The sequence below is a fragment of the Vicugna pacos genome, chromosome 32, assembly GCF_048564905.1.
Source record: "Vicugna pacos chromosome 32, VicPac4, whole genome shotgun sequence".
In the NCBI taxonomy this organism is placed as follows: domain Eukaryota; kingdom Metazoa; phylum Chordata; class Mammalia; order Artiodactyla; family Camelidae; genus Vicugna; species Vicugna pacos.
In genome coordinates this window covers 4633299-4649975 of record NC_133018.1, presented here as the reverse complement: position 1 = coordinate 4649975, position 16677 = coordinate 4633299, and the positions used below count along the sequence as shown (strand labels likewise).

The window sequence follows — 16677 nt, the reverse complement described above, 5'->3', positions numbered from 1 at the left end:
TCCTCTACTACCTTCACCCCTTACTCAGACCCAACCCCTAAGACAGTCCCTGGGATCATTGTAGGCACTTAATAGATGCTTGTTGAATTAATGAAACAATGAAGATGGGTGTTAAGATCTCCAGAGAAATAACCCCTGGGTGTAAATTGCAGCTCCACCACCTATCAGCATGCGATCTGAAAACTTTTTATTAAATGATTAAATTACGTAAACTTTCAAAAGTTTTACTCTACCCATTTGTAAAATGGAGATCATCAACAAAACCGTTCATAAGGCTGCTGTGAGGAACAAAAGAAACAGTGTGTGGAGTGTGCGTGGGTAAGGTCAGTACTGCTGGCTATTAGTAGTATCAAACTAAGTAGCCCATTAGTTTTGTGGTTCCATGGCAAGAAAGCAAAGATGGGGTCTTGTTTCTCACTGCATCACCAGGGCCTAGCACATAAATAAATGTTTGATAGGTAAATAAGTAAATTGGCTAGGACCCAGATACTCCCCTCATTTGGGGGGTGAATTTTAATTTTTATATCATTTCTGTCGACTGAAATAAAAATGCATGATGTGAGAGCTGTGAGTTTCAGTTTTATTTGGGAACTTACTGAGGACTATAGCCCTGGGGGACACAGGCTGTTAGAGAGTTCTGAGGAACTGGTCAAAGAGGTGGGCAGAGGGGAGGCAGGTATATATGTGATTTTGGAGAAGGGGTATGTGCAATCAAGCACACATCTCAGTAGAAGGTTGCTGCTTGTCACAAGGAACATGTATCTCAGTTAACAATTTTAGTGTCTTTCTAAGTATGGGAAGATGCAAGAAATTGGGTTCCTAAAATTTTCTTCTGAAAATCTAACTATCCGAAGGCCTGTTTTCCCAGAGCACAGAATGCCTCATTCCTAATCTCCGCCCTGAACTCCCTTTGTGATGTGGTGAAGGTCAGCAACTGCAGTGGCTAGTAATTCAATCCTCATAGAACCGAGTGGCAAGAAACCTTCCTTAGCTGGCATTTCAAACTTAAAGTTGCAAAAATTATTTAAGGAACTCCCATATGCCCTTCACCTAGATTCACCATTTGTTTACATTTTGCTTCATTCGTTTAATCGTTTTATTTATATATATATATATATATATATATATTTATATATATATATATATACATTTTCTTCTGAATCATTTAAAATTAAGTTGGAGACATTGTGCCCGTTTATCCCTACTTTAGGGGATATTTCCTAACAAGAAGGATGTTCTCTTAACATAACCACAATACAATGATCAAATGTAGAGATTTTAACATTGATACAAGAACTATAAACAGCTCATCCACAATGCATATTCAAATTTTGTCACTTGTCCTAATATTGTCCATTACACCTATTCTGTCTCCTCTCCTCCTAGTCTAGGATCTAATTTAGAATCGCACACCACATTTTGCTGTCATGCCTCTTTAATCATCTTTAAATCAAAACAGTTCCTCAGCCTTTCTCTGTCTTTCAGGATATTGCCAATGTCCTGGATTTGGATATATGTCATCCTTCCTCATGAGATATTATATGGCTTATGCATTTTTTTCCCTTGGGGAGGGTGTATTTTTGACAGCAATACCACAGGAGAGATGTGTCTTTCTCAGCACATGTTACTAGGAGGCACATTATTTTACCTGGCCTATAACTGGTGATGTTAACTTTGATCATTTTGATTCCCTTGTTCTGCGAGGTAATACCTCTGTAAAACGACTCTTTTCCCTTTGTAATCAGTATGTAATTTATGGGAGACCCTTTACTGTGTAAACATTGTTCCTGTACTTTTACCACTCTATTGATTTTCTAATTCCATCATATTTGTTAATTGGCAATCTAATAGAAGGAAGAATTTCCCTTCTCCCCTATTTATTTATCTCTTCTTTACATCAATAAAGACTCAAGGGTTACCATTTTATCCAGTTAGTTATACTCTATTGTTATCATTATGTATTCTGATGCTCCAATTGCCCCGATTTGGCCAGTGGGATCTTCTTCAAGTTAGCTCCTGTGTCCTTTGACATAGTCCCATCATCCTGATTCTCATCATCCTCACATTCTGGTGCAACAAAAATGTCCCAAACTTGTCTGGTCCTTTCCCTGCCCGGACCTAGGCTTTCCGAAAGCTGCGAAACGGCTCCTATGTTTTTTCGCTTCCTGCCAGCAGGCGGAACCTTAGAGCCCAGTATCTGGGCCGGAGAACAGCGTGGCGGACCAACCTTTTCCGGTTGTGGCCGGAAGTTCCTCGGCGAGCGGCGGCTCTGCGTCAGCTGACCAGAGTCCGCGTAGGAGGGGTCCGAGGTCTGGTCGGACAAGCTGACCGTGTGGCGGGACTGGTTGGGCTGCCGACGGACGGACAGGCTGGGGCGGCCTCGGCGGCGTTAGCTGAGCAGAGGCAGGTACATGAGGGGTTGGGGGCGGTAGCTAGGGGCCGTCAAGGTTGAGGTACTCGGGTGGGGGACCAGGTTCCGCCTTCACCGGGCCTACGGACTGCGATACTTGAGCCCAGGGGCGCAGAGACAACAAGCCGGCTCTGCCCTCCGCTCCTCCGTCCCAGAAGGGAGTTGAGGCTGGTGTTGTGGTCTTCCGTCCAGAGATTACAGTTTGGGGAAACTGAGGCCCCGAGACGGGAAAAGGCTCCCACAAGCTCTGCTTTCCAGGCAGGGACTCACTCTGACACTCTTTCTGATTCCCACTCGAGTCTGCCTCTCTCATGTGGAGGTCCTTTTAATGAGTTTGCCCCGAGTGGAGAGGTTGAGGCCCGGAAGCGTGGTGAACAGAGTTGGGTTTGGGAGTAAGAGACTCGGATTGGAGACTGCCGCCGACAGCCAGTTGTGCATTCTGGGCCAAGTCCTTTGCCTGTGTCGGGCCTCGGTTTCCTTATTTGTAAAACAGGGCAGTGTTTCTCTAAATGAGCCTCACAACCTCTGCTTTAAAATGTCCTTGGGTGCGTACTTTACAATGCAGGGCTCAAATAAGACCTCTGATTCAAAATCGAGGTCGGAACCAGATTTTGAACGTATTCCTCAGGTGTCCTTTTGCATATTGTTGTTTGAATACCACTGATCTTAAGTGCTTTCCTGTTATGAGTACTAGATGGCCATTCTTTGCTTTGAGGCAGCTGGAACTTGTTCAGGATATTTGAGAGAGAAAAAAGGGAGGAGGAGGGTGCAGGTGTTTAGCCTAGAAAAGAGAGCAATGGAAAGGAACTGTCATTAAAAACTGAAAACATTGTTATGGTGAAGAGGGCTTCTACCTCATCTTTGTGGTTGAAAGAGGCAGAAACTAGAACCAATAGGTGGATTCTGTAGGAAGAGAAGATTTTGATTGAATATAAGAACCTAATGTTGGTCAGATAGCAGTGGAATGGATTGCCTCCTAAGATAGTGAACTCCCAGTCGTAGGAGCTATTAAGGTATTAAATCGAAGTCCTTTTCAACTTGAAAGTGCCCAATTCTGAGTAGTTACTTTGAGTCTTTTTGGTGCTGACTTTTTTTTTTTTTTCCTGTCCTCTTTTCTTGACATCTCCATCCCCTCGGCCTGCATCTTCTAGAAGTGAGGCCAGTGTATCTGAACTTATGTAATCTCTTCCTGGTTGTCCTATGTACCATCCTTCTGTTCTAGGACTTTGGAATGGCCCATCTGATAAGGGATCCTTAAGTGTTTGTTGAATGAATAACTAAGCAGGGTCCCAACTCCATCCGTTTGTAGCTTATTTTCTTAGAAGCACTTGGAAATGCCTCCGAAGATTTTGTATCTGATCAGAAGCAGCCAGTGAACTCCTTGGACTCACAGAATTGAAGAGTCTGGGTCAAAAGGGACCCCTTGAGGTTGTTCATGCCACCAGCCACCCCCACCCCCCCAGCCCCAGGACATAAATCCCTTTTTAATCCTCTCTCCAGCAGTGTGTTGTATAGAGGTTGTGTCTGCCAAGAGAATTTTTGCAATCTGTTGGCTAACCTTCCATCCACACTTAAAAACCAGTCCTCTGATGGACTTGACTTGCTAGTTCATCCTCACATGTAATCTTCATTTAATGCTTCTAGCATATCTTTAGTTTTCTAGTTAAACATCAAAGCTCCTTATTTTGTGATTTACAAAACTCCAAGCAGATCACTTTTTCAAAACCTGTTAGAATGTTTATGTTGCCCTATGGAGCAGAGGTTCCATATTATGTCCCAATTCTGCTGACATCCCCCTGCCAAAAAAATGTTGAGTTTGAGCCAAGACTTCCTACCTCTGTTTACCTTCCTGCCTTGTTTGTGTTTCCTAGAATTTTTTTTAAAAGTTGTGAAATGCTTATTCAGATATTATCCAGGTGCTGAGTAAAATGATTTTAATTTAGTAGTGTCTTTAAAACTTCTCAATCTGAAATTTTCCTTTTAAAAAAATACCTAAACCCGCATTTCCATAATGTATTCTTCAGGCCACTAGTCTGAAGAGCTGCCTCTAAAAAAAATGTTCTGTGATAAAAATAAGTTTGAAAAAAGCTGCATATCATTATCCCTTCTTGGAGCTTCTCAGTTTATACTACCATATTAAAGGCACTGAGATGTCCTGCAATAAAGAAATATGCATAACCTTGTTTAACCTAGTGTTGCCAAACTTAATTGATGTGTAGCTCCTCTTTTTTTTTTGGAATTGAAGCATACTGACAGATTCTGACCTATAGGAGGAGCCTGCAGTCTATGACCTGTCAGCCAAATCTGACCCCACTGCCTGTGAGCTGGGAATGGGTTTTACATTTTTAAATGGTGGGGAAAAATCCAAAGAACAATAGTATTTTGTGATATGCAAAGATTATAGGGAAATCGAATTCCAGTTTCCATAAATAAGATTTTATTGGAACACAGCCACGTCTTTTAATTTACATACTGTCTTTGGCAGCAGAGTTGAGTAATTGCCCCAAAGACCATATGGTTCACAAAATCTGAAATATTTACTACATGGTGCTATTCAGAAAAAAATTTGCCTACCCCTAACCTGCTCTGTGTACATTTTTTTTTTACTTCTTATTTTTATATACTTTGAGACTTCCAAAAATAATATACAAACTTCCTGTATCCTCTTTACCCAACTTTCCCTAATGTTAACATTTATGTAACCATAATAAAATTATCTAAATAATTTAATAATAATATAGTACTGCTAACTAATCTATGGGCTTTATTCAGGTTTTGCCATTTGTCCCACTATGTCCTTTTTCTGTTCCGGGATCCAGTCCACTTTCCCACTTTGCATTTAGTACCAGGTTTCCTTAGTTTCTTTCAATTTGAGGCAGTTCCTCAGTCGTTTTTGTCTTTCATGACTAAACTTTTGATGAGAACTGGCCAATTATTTTGTAGGAGATCCCTCAAATCTTTTTTTGATAGAATTCACATATCATAAAATTCACCATTTTAAAGTATACTGTTCAGTGGTTTTTAGTATGTTTGCAAGGTTATGCAACCATCGCCACTATCTTAATTCCAGAACATTGTCATCATGCCAGGAAGAAGCCCTGTACACGTTAGCAGTTTCTCCCTCTTCTCCCCTCTTCCCATCTCCCGGCAACCACTAACTACATGATATGTGGCCTTTTGTGTCTGGCTTCTTTCATGAAGCATAGTTTTCAGGGTTCATCCATGTTGTCAGGTGTATCAGTACTTCATTCCTTTTTATGGCTGAATAATGTTCCGCTGTATGGGCAAACCGTGTTTCATTTATCCATTTGTCAGTTGATTGACATTTAAGTTGTTTCTGCCTTTCAGTTGTTATGCTGCTGTGAACATTCCTGTACAAATTTTTGTTTGAACATATTCTCAACCCTCTTAGGTGTGTATACCTAAAAGTGGAATTGCTGGCTCATATGGCAACTCTGCTTAATTTTTTGAGGACCTGCCAAACTGTTTTCCACAGCAGCTACACCATTTTACTTTTTCATTAGCAGTATAAGAGGGCTCCATTTTCTCCACATCCTCTTCCACACTTGCTATTGTCTTTATCATTGTTGCTGTTATTTCCACTCTGGTGGGTGTGAATTTCATTGTAGTTTTTATTTGAATTTCACTAATGATGATGATGTGGAACATCTTTTCATGTGCATATCAGGCATCTGTGTATGTTCTTTGGCGAAATGTCTGTTCAGATCCTTTGCCCATTTTGTCACTGAGTTATTTGTCAACATATACGATTTTACATGTAAATATTAGAAGAGTTTGAAGATTCCCTGAAACCCCTTGAAGTTATTCGGAGTGAGCTGACCTGCAGGATCTGAGGCAATGCCAGTAACTCCCTGACCTGAATGGAGTTGGATTTGGACCTGTTGAAGTGCAGACCGACTTGTCCATTTGAAACTGCTGACCATTCAAAGATTGGTTCAGCCCCGACCACTGCTGACCATGCAGAGCTGGGGTGGCTGTGTCCAGTGAAAGGGGTGCACCAGCATCATCCACGATGTGATGAGACCACTAGAGGAGCCTGTCACTTGGGAGCTCCTTTTGTGCTTGTCTGGTCACAGGCAGGGAGTCGAGGAGGCGGGTGGTTTGCAACACTCAGAACTGTGAGAGCCGTGGGCCGCTGCCTGTCAGGCAGAGCTACCAGTGCACCCACGCCTTTCTCGGCCCCAGAGCATTCGGCTCTATGTAGACTGTCTTCAACACACACACACACACCCCAATGCTTCTAATTGTGAAGGTAATTGATGCTCATATTAGACATTTTGGGAAATACAGAAAAGCACCCCCCCACACACATACACACATCCTCCCCAGTCATCTCTAGCTCCAGTATCTAACAAGAGCCTTTACTGCAATTGCTTTATTTCTTTCTTGTTTCCCCCCAGCAGGTAACATTTTTAATGGTTGAAACCATTCACTGTACATAGTTCTTATAGCTTGCTTTTTCCTATTAACATTGTTATGTTGATGTCTCTGTGTTTTTGCCAGCCTCTTCTGTAAGCTTGACTTCTAATACATTACTTAACTGTTCCCTTATCCAATAAGTCAATAAGCCAGGAAGTCTTAAGGTATAGATGTAATGTTTATAACACTCAGCATGTTCTTAGTGGGTGGAAATCTAGTTTGTTTTTTTTAATAGGGAGCACAGGTTGAAAACTCTTACTGTGGTAAAAATACACATGACAGAATTTACCATTTTAACCATTTTTAAGCGTACAACTCAGTGGCAGTAAGTACATTCACGGTGTTGTGCAAACATCATCTCTGTTTCCAAAACTTTTTCATCACCCCAAACAGAAACTCTGCACCCATTAAGAAATAACAGCCTGTTCTCCTCTCACCCTAACTCCTGGTAACCTCTGATCCACTTTCTATCTGTGAATGTGCCTCCTGTAGATATTTCCTGTGTGGGAATCATATAATAAATAACCCTTTGTGAAAATGTAGGGATTTATTTTTCAATTTTTTTTATTGTGGTATGATACTCATAACATAAAATTTACTATCTTAACCATTTTAGATGTGCACTTCAGTGGTATTAAGTATGTTTGTGTTGTGCAACCGTCACCATCCGTCTCCAGAACTCTTCTCATTTTGCAAAACTGAAACCCTGTACTCATTAAATAGTAACTCCACATTCGCTCCTTCCCCCAGCCACTGGCAGCTACAGTTGTACTTTGTCTCTATGATTCTGACTACTCTAAATACCCCGTGTAAGTGGACTCCTATAGTATTTTGTCTTTTTGTGGCTGGCTGATTCCTCTTAGCATGGTGTCCTCAAGATCCATCCGTGTTGTAGCATGTGTCAGAATTTCTTTCCTTTTTAAGGCTGAATAATACTCCGTTGTATTTATATACCACATTTTGCTTATCCATTTATTTATTGACGGACGCTTGGGTTGCTCCTCTGCTTTAGTTATTGTGAATAATGCAGATATGAACAATGGTGTACTAATATCTCTTTAAGACCCACTTTCAGTTCTTTGGGGTATATAACCAGAAGTGGAATTGCTGGATCATAGGTAATTCTATTGTTAAATTTTTGAGGAACTGCCATGCTGTTTTCCACAGCAGCTGTACCATTTTACATTCCCACCAAAAGTGCACAAGGGTTCCAGTTTTTCCACTGTTTCACCAACACTTATATTTTCTGGGTTTGTTTGTTTTTTGATAGTAGCCATCCTAATGGGTATGAGGTGATATCTCATAGTTTTGATTTGCATTCCCTAATGATTAATGATATTGAGCATCTTTTCATGTTGTTATTGGCCATATCTTCTTTGGAGAAATGTCTATTCAAGTCCTTTGCCCGTTTTTGAATCGGATTGTCCATTTTCTTGTTGAATTTTAGGAATTCTCTATATATTCTGGATATTGATCCCTCACGTATATGATTGATGGATATTTTCTCCCATTCTCTGAGTTGCCTTTGTACTCTGTTGATTGTGTCTGTTGATGCATACCACTTTTAAATTCTCATGAAGTCTCTTTGTTTATTTTTTACTTTATTGCCTGTGCCTTTGGAGTCATATCTGAAAATTTATCGCCAGAAATGTAGTTTTTAAAGTAGAGAAAAGCCACCAAGTAGCTTCTGGCCTAAGATTCTCAGACTTGGCCCTCGTGGATGCAACCCATTGGGGATGGCATGGGTCCATCTCTTCATTTCATTGAGTAGTGGGAGCAAAGCACCACTGGGTAGTGGTGTCCTTGTCACCCAACCCAGCTGGCCTAAGGACACACACAGATCAGAAGCGGCCGTGTCTGCTTCTGTGAAAGTAGCCTCTGGGAGGCTGGCTGGCTGGCTGTCCTGGGACCAGTCGCCAGGTTGACTCCTGTGGTCATCTCTCTAGCTCCTGGCTGTTTAATATCCACACCCCCAGTTGCCTCTCAGAAGTGCCTTTTGCTGTAACATGGCTGGGATTTTAAAGATGGATAGCTGTCTGAATGCGAAAGTGCCTCCTAGGCAAAAGCCCAGGAGAATTTCTTTCTTTTTTTTTTTTGATTAACACTACTATCTCTGCAGAGGAATTTCTCAGTGTGAGGCACTTTTAATTTTACTTATTTTATTTGGGGGGGCTAATTACGTCTATTTATTTATTTTTTTAATGGAGGTACTGGGGATTGAACCCAGAATCTCCTGCATGCTAAGCATGAGCTCTACCACTAGAGCTATACCGTCCCCGCTGAGGCGCTTTTTAAAAAATAACAGTTAAATTCTGACAAGGACATGGACTTCTTGAGGGCCGGAACCAGAACCGAGTCTGATTTATTTTTACTGTTGTGTCTTGTTCTTGACATTCTCTAAATGTTTCCCAGACTGCACTGACAATAAGCACAATTAATGGAGGTGGCTTGGGGCACAAGCCTGATTTGTAAAAGTCAATATTACAGATTATTTAAAACAATGCCATTTTGGTTTTATTGTTTATAGCCATGGTTGGTCTGTCTTATGCATGCTCTCCTGGTGGTCCTCCGTGGGGCCTTCTATTGAAAGGAGAAGCGAGATCATTGTTTTTGTCAAGTATATGCTGATATTATTGAAATTCTTAGAAAGTTTTCTCCATAATTGGTTAAATCTCGTCGACCTTACTCATTTTCTTTTTATACTCTACCTTTAGAGTACTTCAGAGGTCTTTAGCTCAACCTCGGGTAAAATTTATATTAATGAGATTCTATAGAAACTGAATTGAATAAAGATTTACTGACTGTGTGAAAACAAAAGCAAAACTGTCACTTTGAAAACTTTTCTGATAACAAAGGAAGGACAGGCACAATTACCCCATTTGTGGGTGAGGGCCCTGGCTTAGTTGAGTGGCAGAGCAGAGTGTTAGACTAGGTCCTCTGACTCCAGATTGTTCCTTTCGTTGTACTTTACTAAATTCACAGCCCTTAACTGGGATATGTCCAGTCTGACAATCTTTCGTTAATACACTTTTATCCAGTTACATTGGTTTGAATTGAAATTGGCAAATTCCCATCGTTTATTGACAAACATGCATGTGACTCCAGGAGGTGTCTAACTAGAGTGAGCAAGACAGTTCAATGAATAATTAATCCTCTCTGAGACTGGCATTGTCTAATACAAGTTGGCACCAGTTTGAGAAAACCTCAACCTTTTTTTGGTTGTATATCCCTGATCTTTTGGGGTTTTTTCCATTTGTTTCATTTGTTTTGGGCAATACATAAGAAAAAAAAACTATTCTAAAACAGTTATGTAACATTTCCAGTTCTGAAAAGCATCATTGAAGAATATCTTGTTCTTTTAGAATACTGATTTTCTACAACTTCATTTGGCTACATTGACTTATATTGAGTTGCACAGTTCTGAGTACTCCTGGGCATCACATTCATCACCCCACACATACTTATGAGGTGCTCTTGAGGTGTCTAGCCCTGTGCTGAATAAGGCTCCTGGAACCTGCGTCAGGACTTGAGGAGACAAACACATGAACAAATCACTGAGGTGCTTAAGCACATTGGCTTGGGAGTTGAGAACTTTGCTTCCTACTGGCCCTGTGACTGTGGGCAAGTGACCTAACTACTGTGAGCCTTAATCTGACCTCCCAGGGATGCTAAAGATGGTACAGCAGTGTTTACCTCAAAGGCAGGTTGTAAAGATTAAATGAGAATTCATTAAAAGACTGAGCAGAGTGTTAGCCTGTGTTATTCACAGCGATGATAGATACAAGTGCCTCCTTATTTTCACACTTGTGGGAAGAATCTGATCTTACCAGGATCAAACTAAGCATGTCCTGTTTTGGATTTCCTCATACACAATTCTGATGTCTCACCTACAATGCCTTCAAGGAACGATGCTCATTCAGAAAGGGAAGTTGTGACTCATTCATTCAGCAAGTAAGGCGAGTACCAGCTGAGTGCATAGCTCTGTGGGGAATATAAAGATGCAGTTACACCTTCCGTGTGTGCGTGTTCTGCAAGACCTCATGGCAGAGGGGGATTAACACTTTCTGAGCACTTACTGTGTGCAGGCACTGTGCTGGCCCCTTCCTGTTTTCTCTCTTTAATCCTTACAACTATCATGTGAGGAAGGTAATCGCCGCATTTTAACAGTTGAGTGAAAAAGGCTTGGAGGGAAAATAATGACTGAAGTCACAGAGTTAGTGTCAGAGCTGGGATTTGAACCCAGAACCATCAGATTCCTCTGTGCCATGCTAATTTTAAGGACAAAAGTCCATAAAAAGTTCAGGCACATTTAAGACAGTGATATAAGGGATGGCAGAAGGCCTCTTGAATGACCCCTCAAAAGCTTGTGCCAGGGTAAGCTGAACCCTGCTCCACCCTTTCTTATGAAACCTGGTAAGCTTTGAGAAAAACCATTGAAGCTTAAAATGAAACAAACAAGAAAACCTTTTAATTCAGAAATAATGAAAGACAATGTGAACAAGTAGGAACAGCTGAGCCTAGAATTCCCACTCAGATGTGTGTTATATTTGGAGATTGTTATCTCTAGGGCCTAGCACAGTGCATGGAACACAATGGATTTTAATAATTAATTAATGAACTTCAAGTATCTGTCCAAACTGCCAAAATTTCACTGTGTTTCTCATGTGACTTAGCATATGTTCTGTTTGGAAGATACACATGTCATTGGCAAGGATGAGCAAAGGAACCACTCTTACGTATTTTTCATGGGAGTGAAAATTGGCACATCCTTTCTGGAGGGTGCTTGGTACTATCTGTCAAAATTACAAGTATAGCTACCCTCTGACCCAGCAGTTCTACTCCTGGAATGTGTCCTCAAGGTATAGTCTAGGACCTTGGTCTCCAAGGCAGGGAACAGGGTGACTAGGTTCTAGGGATGCGAGAGAGAGACTTTTCAGTCTATATCCTTTTGTACCTTTTGAATTTTGCGCCATATGAATGTGTTACTTATTAAAAATATAAATGAAAATTTTAAATGTGAAAATTTCTGAGAGGATATTATGCTAAGGATCATCACACCTTAGTGTGGATTTCTTTCATTTGATTGCTTTCCTTTTTGCCCCCTGCTGAGATCTGAAGATATGGGACCTTTAGCATTTTCCCAGATTTTTTATGAGTATTAGTAACATAGTATTTATTATGGGAAAAATGGGAAGAACAGTTAAGCGTAAAAAAAACTTTAAAATTTTGCCCATGATTCCACTATCCAGGGACCACTACAGTTAATATTTTGGGGCCCTACCAGTTGTTTCTGTATCTTTTAACCTGTTGGTATCATACAGTATGTTCAGTTTGGTATACAATTTTCTCTCCTGCTTTTTTCACTTAACATTATGTTATGTAATTAAAATCCCCATGTAAGCAAAATCTTTATGGAAGCATACGTTTTAGTGGCCTCGTAATATATTGCGTGAATGTATCAGTTTACTTAGCCAAGGAATGGGAGCTGGATGGGGAGAGAAAGAGACATTGGAATCATGGAACTCTTTGGAAGCTTAGGCAGGTCTGGGTTAGGTGGCTCAGCAGGGAATGAGCCTGACAGGCCAGGGCTGAAGGGCTCAAGGCCTTCTAGGCGTTTCTTCATACCTCAGTCCCAGCCCTTGCTGCCTTCCCACCCCCATATGTGCTCTGGGCTCCAGCCACAATGAACTTGGAAATTGAGCTGTCCACTTGTCCTGTGTGCCGTGTCTGCATCCTCCCCAGCAAGCCTTGCCCTCACCACTCTGTACACATCACTGTCAGCACGTAGCACACTGGGCTGCCCTTTGGTTTACTTGCCTGTGTCCCCTGTTAGGCTGAAACCCTTTATCTTTGTGTCTTGAATGTCTGGCAAATAGGATCACGAATACATCTTTGAAAGTAAGTGTGGAGTTGGTTGAACAGATGGGAAGATTAGAGGGTACCAGAGAAAAGGACCAGTGCAGCCCTAAAGTAAAGAGACCAACTCTCAGCCTCCTCTGTCCTTCTGGACCTGAAAGGCCATTCATGCCCTTGGTCTTGTATTTGAGGGCCAGCCCTCTGTGAGCTAGCCGAGGACCTCAACTCCATTTAGACTCCAAAATGTTAGGGGCTAGTTTCTGTGTGTTCCAAGTTCCAGTCAGCTTACTCAGATTTCTTCCCACTCGAACCTTCTGCAAGTGTGATGTAGACATTCTTGGAATGTGGGTCCCATCTTGGCCTACATGTGGTCCAGCAGCGGCCTAATGAGCAGTGATAACGGGCTTGGACACGTCACTGTTCTGGTGGAAGGCGTCCACGTGAACAGCATGTGCTCACAGGAGCAGGACCTCTGCTGAGTCACCTCTCAGATCATGCCAGTTATTTATCATCTAAATTTGTAATCTGCATAACTAGGATTGACATTTCCAGATACCTCTGAACACCTGGGCCAGGAATTCATAGAGTTGAAGGGCAGAGAAGACAGATGATGAATGTTTGCAGCTCTAGAACCTGAGAACTGAACACAGGAATACTACAAAGAGATTTCTGCCTGAGGTTGAGTTCCCGGGGGCCTCCTTCAGGGATATGCAACTCTCGCTTTCTCTTCCTCTCTCAGTTCCTGTGAGGAGGGCCAGGCTAGCTCTGGCAGGTAGTAGAGTGTAGGTGCTGGGTCAGGCAGCCTCAGCGGCCAGGCTCTGCATTCCTAAGGGATTATTAAATATTACACACCTGCCTTAGTCCCAGCACCACATGTGCTGCCTTGGACATCTCAAATTTAGGAATGGTTTTCAAAGCAAGAGGTGAACTTGTTTCTTAAATGGTCAGCTTTGTCCCAGATAGACCAGGTGCTGGCCTGCCTGTCTGAGATCTCAGCAGACTTGTCCCCTACCCTCCAAGATTATCTGATCTCTCCATAGTCCCTGTGGACTGTTGCTGGGGATGGTGTATTCTGAAGAGAAGCTCTGCGGTTACTGTCCCTCCCAAACTCTGCTGTGCTGTGTTCCCAGAGTCCTTCCCTGTTTGAGAGCTGATTTTCCAAAACTCTTCCTCATCAGAGGACCATCTGGAGTGGAAGCTGGGGACACTTATTTAAAAATATAGATTCTTGGATCCTGTCCAGTTCCAGGTTCTATTTAAATCACTGAGGAGGTCTAGGAACCAGAAATCTGGGAGGGTGCCTTGTTTAGGCGAGTTTGGTGGAGCGCCTTGTTAAGACTTCTTACAGTTAGCTCCTGTTCTGGACTCGAGGGGGTCAACATGGTCTTGCTTTTCCTTATGACCCCTACCCCATAGTTGGTAGCTCCAGGCCTGGCATGTAGTTGGTGCTAGAGAGCTGTTGGTTTAATACATAAATGGATGAGTAGTGATTTTGCTTTGTACTCACTTCAAAGAATACAGAAGGTAAAGCATTGCACAGTGAATTTGAGGAAAAACAAAGGCCAGGTGTTTAATTTTGTAAAGCTGTATGTTAAAGGAGTAAAATGTAAGAGTGAAAAGAGTGCTGTTGTATTGCAAAGTCTGAATTGGGCACAGAATTACATGTATGATGGCCTGGCTTGGGCAAGTCCTCTAACATCCTGGTCTGATGTCCTCCTCTGTGAAATGGGGTGAGGGTCAGAAGTGGTAGTGGATGTGAATGTGCTATGAAAACTAGAAAGTGGATTCAGATCAGGAGTGAAGAATGGTCAGAGTAGGGACAAGGACACAGAACCAGCCACAACAAGGTGACTCTGGTTCGGTCCAAATCCAGGTCCCTCCAGGGACCAGGAGTTTTTAGCAGGGTGGCCACTCAGCTATGCCCAGGGTCTGCTTCCCTTTTACTCTGTCTAGTTCCTGAGCTGACCAGGGCCTTCTCTTCTCTGCGCCAGTGTCCCAGTCCTTTTGGGTCCTCATGGAACATTCTGTTCTGCAGGTGCTCAGTGAACGGTTCCCAGGGAAGGCTGTTCATCTCTGCCATGCTGCTCTGGCATGTCGTTCCTGGGCAGGAGGGGAGGTAGGAGGTAAGAGAGGAGGCTCAGGTGACAGGACCCAGGATGTGTTGCGAAGAGAGGTTACGTGAACAGCCAGCCTGGGAGTTGACCAAAATCGGTCACACACGCCTGTGCCCACACTCTCAGCAAATATTTGAGTGCCTACCAGGATGGAGCTCTAGAACCCAGGTAGGGACTACACGGTCAGTCTCCTAAGGAGAGTGATACGGTCTGCCTAGGGCTAGGACATGGAGGCCTATCCCAGTGCCTGGCCTACTGCAATACCTCAGTTCCCTGCATACTGTGAGCTGACCTGTTACTGTCCCCTGGCCATTCCTACCCTGACACTACCATGACCTTTATTGTTCCCTTACACCCACGTGTAGGGAAATGCAAGTACAAAGCCTTATTGGGCCAGGGGGCGGAGAGGGCAGTAAACAAGGGTGGGTGGTGGGTGCGTGCATCTTCCCAGCAGCAGCAGACCCTCCTGCCCTGGAGGGTCCTCCAGGTCACTGTGTTGTCTCACATGGCGACCTTAGCAGCCCTGCACGAAGTATGACATCCTCATTTTTCAAGTGAGAAAAGATATTCAGGCCATCAAGGGATTTACCCAGAGCTGTATGGCTAGTCAGTAGTGGAGCCAGGATTTCAACTCAGAACCTTTCAGAATTTGGGAGAATTGGAACGTTTGGGGGGAAAAGTTTTTAATGTAAATTAATTTGTCTGATTTTAGAATTAATGCAGGTTAAAATGTCAGTTTTATAAACAGGGAAGGCCTCTAAGCCCCCAGCAGTACAGAGACAATCACTATTAATAATTTGGTATATTCTTTCACATTTTTAAAGACATTTTCTAATACTTATATTCATTATTGTTGTAACAAATTAATATTATACATATGTTTTACAGTTTACTTTTTCAAAAATGTTACTGTAAAAGTAATACCTGCTTGTCATAAAACGCTGAAACAGGATAAAAATATAAAATTCAGAGTTCCCTAGCCCTCCTAATCCCAGAAATAACTGTTGATAGTTTAGTGTGTGCCTTCTAGACATTTTCTTTATAAATGTGTAAATGTATACTCATTTATATACTTCACTTGTTCTCACCTAAGTAAATTCATACACAGACTCTTCTCCAACCTGCTTAAAAAAAAAAAGAAACTTCTTGTTATGGAAATTTTCAAGCACACACAAAAATAAACTAATGCAGTTCACCATCTGTTTCCAACAACCATCAGCTTCCTTGTTCTTACTTCATCTTTTCTCTCCACTTTCACTTTTCCCCCTGGAGTATTTTGAAGGAGATCCCAAACATCTTATCATTCCTTCATAAATACTTAAGCATGCATCTTTACCAGATGAAAAAATTTTAAAAACATCGCACTGTGCCATTATCATACCCCCCCAAATGAACAATAATTCTTTAATATAACTAATACCCAGGCTAAATCAGTTTTTGTCAAGTCATCTCACAAACTTATTTTTACAATTGGTTTGTGTGAATCTGGTTCCAGTGAGATCCACATACTGCCGGTGGTTGGTATGTCTCAACTCTCAATTTATGACTCCACAACCTGCCCTTACTGTTTATTTTTTGGAGAACTTTGGTTGTTCGTCCTGTAGAAAGTCCTGCATTCTGGATTTCCTGATTGTATCTTCGTGAAGTTAACACATGCATCTGTGCCCCATATTTTCTATAATGGGTAATACGTTTTAGAGCCCTGGTTAGAGTCTGTTTTACGGCAAGGATGCTTCGTTGTTAGTGCTATATACTTGTCAGTGCATCACATCAGGAGAGACTTACTTATCTTTCCACATCTATGTGCTTAGTCCTTGATTTTAAAAAGTTTTTCTTTTTTTTTTTTTTTTTAAGAAA

At 42.0% G+C, this 16677-nt stretch overlaps 1 protein-coding gene across 2 annotated transcripts in view; it reads left to right on the top strand.

The window, feature by feature from the left end:
- The first annotated feature begins 2248 nt into the window (after positions 1-2248).
- RNF185 (ring finger protein 185) overlaps positions 2249-16677 on the top strand; it is a 30159-nt gene continuing 15730 nt past the window's right edge. Inside the window, exon 1 of one of the 2 annotated variants that reach the window (XM_015250996.3) lies at positions 2249-2403. The gene's annotated coding sequence lies outside the window, so the exon portion shown is untranslated. Of the gene's footprint in view, positions 2408-16677 lie in introns of both variants that reach the window. The other variant, XM_006218039.4, reaches the window with a different exon arrangement.